We start from the raw sequence: 9,812 nt of genomic DNA on the forward strand, positions 1-9,812 counted from the left end.
GTTAAATGTATTTATCTTCAAACACACTAACATTTATGATAAAAAAATTCAAAACCCTCTGCTTTGTATTTTTGAGTTGTACAGTACACAATTGTTATCAGCAGTATGCTGGGTAGTATCACACAGCCCTTCTTATTCCCGTGATTGCACCCTAGTACCTCTTGAACAATGGGTTGATCTGTTTTTTGTTTTTTGTTTTAAATCTTGCAGGTAATTTAAAGACATTCAGTTTTGTGTATATTTAGAAGTTTATGGGCTGGGAATTCAAACAAATTTATTTTGAAAGGAGCAAATATCTAGGAGATTAGATTACATTTGGTATTATTAAAATAATTCTGCAAAGTCTTGAGCCACCTACCTCAAGCCCACCATTTCCTTTAATGGTATACTTCTTTCTCTATTCTGTTTTGCCATTTTTAAAAACAAAAAATATGCAATATAATGTAAAGTTGTAGACTCTGAAATTTGAATCCTGCTATGGATATAGCTTTATCATTTTTGTGTTCTCAAAAGTTCAGGCTATAGTGGTAAGAGTGCATGAGAACTGGGGTTCGATTCCTTAGTACCACATACATAGAAAAAAAACAAAAGTGGTACTGAGGCTTAAGTGGTAGAGCTCTAGCCTTGGGAAAGCCCAAGGACAGTGCTCAGGCCCTGAGCTCAACCCCAGGACTGGCAAAAAAAAAAAAAAAAAAAAAAAAAAAAGTTCAGGCTAAAATAGATATAAAGCAAAGAAGTGAAATGCTATGGTAGTCAGGGAAGCCAATTTTTAAAACTCTTCTAACAGGAAAACGATGGTGAGCCTAAAATCTCAGTTCATTATAGCTGAAAGTAGGTTACAATTTCTCTAAAATGTAGTATTTTATATGCTGTTAGCCCTTAGAAAGAGAAATACATTGTATGTTGGATCTTAGTACTATAAGATACCAAATGAAAAAATACACATTCCAAATCATTGGATACTTTACATTTAAAGAAGCAGGTTGTGCCAGGGCACCCTGGTTCCCACCTGTAATCCTAGATACTCAGGATGCTGAGATCAGAGGACTGCAGTTCAAAGCCAGCCAAGGCATCAAAGTCAGCTTAATGCTACCACTCCACCCCTTGAGCTAAGTCCTATTTCCCATTTTCTAGAGGTTAATTGGAGATAAGAGTCTCAGGTCCTTTTGTGTCCCAGCTGGCTTTGAACCTTGATCCTTAGATCTCAGCCTCCGGAGTAGCTAGGATTACAGGCGTAAGCCACCATGCCCAGCCCATGAGGCTTTTATCTCAACTGACCACTTTAAAAAGCCAGGAGTGGTACTGTGGCTCAGGTAGTAGAGTGCTAGCCTTGAGCACAAAGACGCTCAGAGACAGCGTCTAATCCCTGAGTTCAAGCCTGACAGCCTACAAGAAAAATAAAACGCTTAAGGAGCTTTTTGTGCCAAGGGCTCATGTCTCTAATCATAGTTACTCAGAAGCCTAAGATCTGAGGATGCTCATTTGAAGCTAGCCTGGGCAGGAAAGTCTGTTAGTCTATTAGACTCCAGTTAACTACCAAAAAGCTAGAAGTGGAGCTGTGGCCCACATGGTAGAAAGCTAGCCTTGAGCAAAGAAGGTTAGGGACAATGTCCAAGGCCCTGAGTTGAAGCCACACGAATGACATCAAAGACAATAAAAATTAAAACCAGCTTTTTATTCAGTAGTGAATTATACAAAATATCTTCTCTTAAGACTTTCACTTGAACACAGGAAGAATGATTAGACATCTGCTAACGACCCATTCCACAGCTGAGAAATGGAAGCCAGGGAAAGTCCTTGGTCATGCTACTGGATGAGGGGCAGAGCTGAAGCGCTCATACTGATACTTTGTAAGGTCCTTGGACCAGAGATAGTAATAGCCTTTTACTTGCCTCTTTCTTGTAGCAAGAAAATAGATCAAAAGTTAACATATTCTTAGACCCAAGATCTGTGTGTGTGTGTGTGTGTGTGTGTGTGTGTGTGTGTGTGTGTGTGTGTGTGTGTGCCAGTCCTGGGCTTGAGCTCAGGGCCTGAGCACTGTCCTTGGACTTTCTCAAGGCTAGAGCTCTACCACTTGAGCCTCAGCATCACTTCCGGCTTTTTTTGCTATGTATGTGGTACCGAGGAATCGAACCCAGGTCTTCGTGCATGCTAGGCAAGCATGTTACCATTAGGCCAAACTCCTGGCCCCGATCATTACTTTTTATAATGAAACAAGCAGCAGATTTGTCTTGGCTAGAGAATCTTCTGCCTTGTCATTAGAAGTCTGCTTCAGCTCAATAATTTAGTTAGGATCTCATTTAAATTCTCCCCAAGGACCTGGGTGTAGCATGGAGGCAGAATGCTTGCTTTTGCTTCCAGAAGCACATGTAGCCTATGGGTTCCATCCCAGCACCACCAAACAACCTCCAAAGGGCAAAATCAGTTCAGTGTGAAAGTCTCTGTCTCTGTCTCTCTGTCTCTCTCAGTCTCTCTGTCTCTGTCTCTCTGTCTCTGTCTCTGTCTCTCTCTGTCTCTCTGTCTCTGTCTCTGTTTCTCTCTCTCTGTGTGTCTGTCTCTGTGTCTGTCTCTGTCTCTGTCTCTTCCTGTGGTTTGAGCTTAGGGGCCAGGGTTTTGTGCTCAAGGTTAGTGCTCTACTGCTTGAGTCATACCTCCACTTCTGGCTTTTAGGTGATTAATAGGAGATGAGAGTCTCATGGACTTTTCTGCTCAAATTGGTTTCAAACCTCAATCCTCAGATCTCAGCCTCCTTGAGAAGCAGTCACCAGCACCCCGCATCATCCAGGCATTTCCATACATGCATACAATGTCCCCTCTTCATCTTTTTCCTTCATCTTTCCTTTCTGAAACAATTTCAGCAGATTTTGTTGTTCTGCTGTTTTTTCTTTTCTTTTTTGCCAGTCCTGGGCTTGAGCTCAGGGCCTGAGCACTGTCCTTGGACTTTCTCAAGGCTAGAGCTCTACCACTTGAGCCTCAGCACCACTTCCAGCTTTTTTCTATATATGTGGTACCAAGGAATCAAACCTGGGTCTTTGTGCATGCTAGGCAAGCACTCTACCACTAGGCCAAACTCCCGGTCCTGTTCTGCTGTTTCTTTTCTTTTCTTTTCTTTTCTTTTTTTGCCAGTCATTGGGACTGAACTCAGGGCCTGAGCACTGTCCTTAGGCTTTCTAAAGCCTAGAGCTCTACTACTTGAGCCTCAGCATCACTCCCAGCTTCTTTCTAGGTATGTGGTACCGAGGAATCAAACCCCGGGTCTTCGTGTATGCTAGGCAAGCACTTTTACCACTAGGCCAAATTCCCAGCCCCAGAACATATATTTTATTAACTTAATATTACAGCTATTTTAGACTGGGCCTTTACTACAGGATATACACTTTAGCTGCTAATATTATAGCTTTATTTATTTATTTTTGTTCTGTCATGGAGTTTGAATGCAGGGTCTAGGCTTTTCTTTGCTCTAGTTAATTGGAGATGAGCTTTCTTGCCCAGACTGGCTTAGAAATGTGATCTTCAGATCTCAGTATGAGCCACAGTACCTGGCCTTTGCTTGTTTTTGTTTTTGGATATTGTTGTTTTAAACCTAAAGATGGTGTCCCATCACTTGAGCCACATCTCTTCTTCAGCTCTTTGCTGGTATATTAGAGATAAGAATCTCCTGAGTTTGTGTGCCTGGGCTGGCTTTGAATTTTGAGCCTCAGATCTTAGCCTCCAGAATAGCTAATTACAGGCATGAGTAACTAGTTTCTTCCATATTGGAAAGGGGTCATATAATCTTTCCCAGGGAAAGTCATATTTTTTGTGGAATATCACGGCTCTCCTTTGTGTGTGCCAACTGCACATATACATTAGTCCCATTACAGCATTCATCCTTTGGTTAAATAACTATTAATTTTCTCCAGTGTAAAATTTAAAAGATTTCCCCTTTATAATATCTTTTGGGGGAGATTGTGTTTCTTTGTTGCTACCTATTAATCTTGCTTCTATCCACTATTATCATTGTAAAATGGTGGTTTTTAGATCTCAAACTCATTTGTAATTTGTTTTGTTTTTTTTTTTTGCCAGTCTTCCGGCTTTTTTCTATGTATGTGGTACCGAGGAATCAAACCCGGGTCTTCATGCATGCTAGGCAAGCACTTTAACCACTAGGCCAAACTCCCGGCCCTGTAATTTGTTTTATAGTATATTAGGCTGTACAATGATTTGTACAAATGTTTCATAAATACTCAAACTCATTCTGGGCAACCTAAATCCTCTATTTTATTTTTCCAGTTGTGGTATTTGAACTCAGGGCCTGGTCTGTCCCTGAGCATTTTTGCTCAAGGATAGCACTCATCATTTTCAGGCACAGCTCTACTGGTTTGTGAATGATTAATTGGAGATATAAAGTCTCATGGGGACTTTCCTGCCTGTTCTGGCTTTGAACCAGAATCCTCAGATCTCAGCCTGTTGAATAGCTAGGATTACGATGTGAGCCACTAGTGCCAGCTGTTCATTTTTATTTATGGTGCTGTAGAGAGCGTTTGGAGTCTCTCACAGGCCAGAACAAGCACTCTCACACTGAGCTACATCTTCAGCTTTGCATTTTTTGAGACCAAATGTCAATGCCCAAGCTGACTTTGAATGTTCATTCTTCTTAATTCAGCCTCTCCAGTGCTCAGATTATAGGTATGAATTACAGCACTTAGCTTGTGAGTCTTATATGCATTCTTTCAAATTATACCCTCACCACCATCCCCCAAAAATCCTTGGAATTAGTAAGCCATTAAAATCTTTCTCCATCTGCATGTGAATTTGGTTGTTTGTTCAATTTCTAGCTATGTCATTAGTATTTTCATAAATATATGTCAACTTTTATTTTGCTTATGCTAAAAATAATTGGTAAATTGCATTCATTATAACTTGATGAAACTGGAAGCATCTGATGGAAAAACTCTGAATGTCTAGAACATACTTTTATGTATTTCAGAAGCCATAAAAGTTTAGTCTAGTGGTAGAGTGCTTACCTAGCATGCACAAAGACCCGGGTTCAATCCCTCGGTACCACATACATAGAAAAAAATAAGCCAGAAGTGGTGCTGTGGCTCAAGTGACAGAGTGTTAGCCTTAAGAAAGCCCAAGGACAGTGCCAGGCCCTGAGTACCATCCCCAGGACTGCAAAAACAAACAAACAAAACTATTCTTGAGCCAAGCAATTGGCCTATTTTCCTAGCTAATCTAGGGGTCAATGTTTGATTTATGCACCCATTTTCAGCTGTGTCAAAGGTATACTTATTAGTGGAAATGAATACTGCCAAAGTTGGGTGCATGCTCACACTGGATGTGGAGCTCATTGCTTTGAACCTCAGTTGTACTGTGTGGAAAGCCTGGCATTGGCCTCCTGCTTGCTGCTTCCTGTTATTTTCCTAAGCATGTTAAATGGAGACTGATGTTATTTGTCCTCAACTGGGGCTATAAGTCAGGGCCTCGTGGTCTTATTCAGATTATCACTCAAGAATGGGCACTGTTCCTCTTGAATTATGGCTACACGTGAGGCTTTATGTTAGCTAATTAGGGGGTGCCTCTAACGTTTGTCTTCCTCTAGGCTTAGAACTAAGGTCTTCAAATCTCAGCCACTTGAATAGCTAGAATTACAGGTGTGAGCTACCCTGTCTTGAAGTTTTTTGAGGAGGTGCTGGTACTGGAAGGCAAAAGGCAGAGTACAGTGATTGTAAAAATGCGTAAAGCATGGGGCTCAATCCCAGCAAAGCTCTTACCCACCCCCAAAAAAGAATATTAAAAGAGAAATTAAACTAAATTCTTGTGTTTACTAATGTAAGGGCTGGGGCCAAGGCTCAAGTGTTAGACAAGTACACAACCCTAACTTCAGTGCTATAAAACAAGAAACACAAAAGTTATGTGCATGCCTATATGAAGACATCTACAAAGATAGGTTTGTATCTTTGCCTTTTCTTTCTTTCTTTTTCTTTTCTTTTTTTTTGCCAGTCCTGGGGCTTAAAATCAGGGCCTGGGCACTGTCCTTGGGTGTTCTCAAGGCTTATATTCTACCACTTGAGCCACAGTACCACTTCCAGGTTTTTCTGTGTATGTGGTACCAGGGAATAAAAAACCCAGGGCTTCATGCATACTAGGCAAGCACTCTACCTCTAGGCCACGCTCCCAGCCCTATACTATTTCTATTTTGTCCCCTATCCATTGTGGGACTTGCATCCAGGGCCTGGGCACTGTGCTTTTCTTTCTTTCTTCTTTTTGCTCTATCAACTTGAGACATAGCTAAGGTTTTCTAGTGGTTAATTGAAACTAAGAGTCTTAAGGTCTTTCTTGCCTGGGCGGGCTTTGAACAATCCTCAGATCTCATACTCCCAAATAGATAGAATTACAGGTGTGAGCCACTGGAGCACCCCACTCTTGCCCAAACATTAAAGGAATGCTAAATTTCAGAAGTTAGTTTAAAAAAAATCAGTGAATTTCAATGGGTCAATAAATAGGTTGTAGCTGGGTATAGTGGCTCATGCTTGTAATACTAGCTACTCAGGAGGCTGAGATCTGGTGATCAAGGTTCAAAGCCAGCCTGGGTACAAAAGGACCTGAGACTCTTATCTCCAATTGACCTCTAGAAAACAGTAAGTGGGGTTTGGCTCAAGGGTAGGGCAGTAGCCTTGAGCTGAAGAGCTCAGGGACAATGCCCAGGCCCAGTTCAAGCCCCATGATCCCCCCCCCAACAAAAATAATTAGGTTATATAGTACTCAAAAATAAATTCATATTCCTTATTTTTTTTGCCTGTCCTGGGTCTTGAACTTAGGGCCTGAGCACTGTCCTTGGACTTTCTCAAGGCTAGCACTCTACACTTGAGTCTCAGCACCACTTCTGGCTTTTTTCTTTATATGTGGTACCCAGGAATTGAACCCGGATCTTCGTACATACTAGGCGAGCACTCTACCACTAGGCCAAACTCCCGGCCCTCATATTCCTTAAATTTTAATGAGAACATTTCCTATGATGACCTTCTTGCACATGCCTTTTTAAAAAAAATATCAAGTACAATGCTTTTTTTTTTTTTTTTTTTTTGCCAGTCCTGGGGCTTGAACTCAGGGTCTGGGCACTGTCCTTGAGCTTCGTTTTGCTCAGGACTAGTGCTCTACCACTTAAGCTACAGGACCACTTCAGCTTTTTCTGTATATGTGGTGTGGAGGAATTGATCCCAGGGCTTTGTGAATGCTAGGCAAGCACTCTATCACTAAGCCACATTTCCAGCCCTGCTTCTCTTATTTGACATACAGATCCTGATGTTCCACATAAATGAATTATCAAGGTGATTTAAGGACCATTTTTATGATTACATTGCTCTTAGTCAATGGATTGAAAGCTTCTCAATCCCTTAGGATCACTGTTAACTTCTTTTTCATAGTTTGCCCTTCAGCTTTATATACTGCCTCAATGATCAGGAAAGAACATCCCAGATCATTCTAATGTATATATAATATATATATATGTATATATATATTTCAAGTCCTGATGCTTGAACACTCAGGGCCTGAGCACTGTCCTTGGGCTTTCTCAAGACTAGAGCTCTACCATAGCACCACTTCTTTTTCTATGTATGTGGTACCGAGGAATTGAACCCTGGTCTTCATGCATGCTAGGCAAGCACTCTACCACTAGGCCACGCTCTTGGTCCCTAAAAATATTATTTATAGCAATTAAGAATAAATATAATGCTGGACACCAGTGATTCACACCTGGAATGTTAGATACTCAAGGAGGTTGAGATCTGAGGATCACAGCTTGAAGCCAGCCTAGGCAAGAAAGTCCGTGAGGCTCTTATCACCACTAACTACTCAAAAAAATCTGGAAGTGGCACTGTGGCTTAAGTAGTAGAGTGCTTGCCTTGAGCAAAAGAAGTTCAGGAACAGCATCCAGGTTGAGTTCAAGTCCCAGGATAGGCAAAAACATAAATTAGTATCACTGTGCTTGGCTATAGCTTATTCTTGTCTTCTTTTCAAAGTTTATTTTATCCTGAATAACTAGAGTATTTTTAAGTGACCCCTAGAATTCTTCCCCCTCTGAAGATAGATGACTGGCTGATAAAAGTGGAAAAAGCTGGGTACTGGTTGCTCATGCCAGTAATCCTAGCTCATCAGGAGGCTGAGATATGAGAATCAGTTTGAGGCTAGTGTAGGCCAGGCAGAAAAGTCCACTGATTATTTCTAATTACCCAGCAACAGTGCCCAGCCCCTGAGTTCAAGCCCCAGGACTGGGGAAAAAAAAATGCTAGAAGTGGAACTGTGGTGTAAGTGGCAAAATGCCCATTTTGAGCACAAATAAAACCATGTCAAAGCTCGGCGCAGTGGCTCACACCTGTAATCCTAGCTACTCAGGAGGCTGAAATCTGAGGATCAAGGTTCAAAGCCAGCCAGGGCACAAAAGGACTTGAGACTCATCTCCAATTACCCTCTAGAAAAGGGGAAGAGGGGCTTGGTTCAAGAGTAGGGCTTTAGCCTTGAGCTGAAAAGCTCAGGGACAGCACCCAGGCATAGTTCAAGCCACAAGACCCACAAACAAACAGTGACAGGACCCAGGTTCTGAACTATCAAAGATACACACACACAGTTAAAAAAAAAAAATATATATATATATATGGCTCAGCAGTAGTGTCTGCCAGCAAGTTCAAACCTCAAGGCTGTTTTTTTGTTTTTGCTTTTTTAATGACAGTTTGAATTGAGCCTTGCACTTGTGAAGCAGGGGCACCACAACTTAAGGATGTCTTTAGCTCTTTTTTGGCATTACTTTTCAGGTAGGATCTTGCTTTTGGGCTGTCTGAATGAAATCCAGCCTAGGGTTTCCTACAGGGTGCATCACACCAAATGTTGAGTTTAGGTTGAGATGAGATCTCAACTTTTAACCTAGGCTCGCCTCAAACTGAGTGCCTCCCAATGTCTGCCTTCCAAGTAGTACTGATTATACCTGTAAGCCCCCATGCCTGGTAGTATATTCTTTTTTTCCACCATTACCATTATTTCCAGAAAAAATTTAAATTTCTTAATTGAACTCTGGAGAGCACAAAGGAACACTGTCCAAAAAGAATGTATTATTTTCCCATTGGCCACAGGGTTTGAATTTGGGGCTGGGTTAGCTTCAAACTGCAACCCTCAAATCTCAAGTCTCCTGAGTAGCTAGAATTACAGGTGTGAGCCACAGGTGCCCGGCTAAGAATGTATCCTGTTACATCTAACTGAAATCCCTTGATACATCACTTTTTGTTGCTGGTTTTGTGGCTTGAACTCGGGGTCTGGGCTCTACCACTTGAGCCACAGGGTCACTTCCATATTTTTTGAGTGGCTACTTGAAGGTAAAAGTCGCACCAGCACTTTTCTACCTGAGCTGGCTTTCCAACCATGATCCTCAGATCCCAGCCTCTTGAGTAGCTAGGATTACAGGCAGGAGCAACAGGAACCCAGCCCTGCATCAATCACCTTAATAATAATATTAAAAAAAAAAAAAAAACGTCTTAAAGAACTGAAAATTGACTTTCCCTATGATCCTGCCATACCACTCCTGGGCATCTATCCTGAACATCATAGCCTAAGGTATGATAAGCACACCTGCTCAGTTATGTTCATCTCTGCACTACTCACAATAGCCAGGCAATGGAAACAATACAGATGCCCTACTGCAGATGGATACAGAAAATGTGGTACGTATATACAACAGAATTCTACATAGCCAACAGACAAAATAAAATAATGGCATTTAATAGCATTTGCAGGGAAGTGGATGAATCTAGAGTGAATCATGTTGAGTGAGACAAGTC

This window comes from Megascapheus bottae, chromosome 5 (assembly GCF_031878675.1).
Source record: "Megascapheus bottae isolate mThoBot1 chromosome 5, mThoBot2.hap1, whole genome shotgun sequence".
Classification (NCBI taxonomy): Eukaryota; Metazoa; Chordata; class Mammalia; order Rodentia; family Geomyidae; genus Megascapheus; species Megascapheus bottae.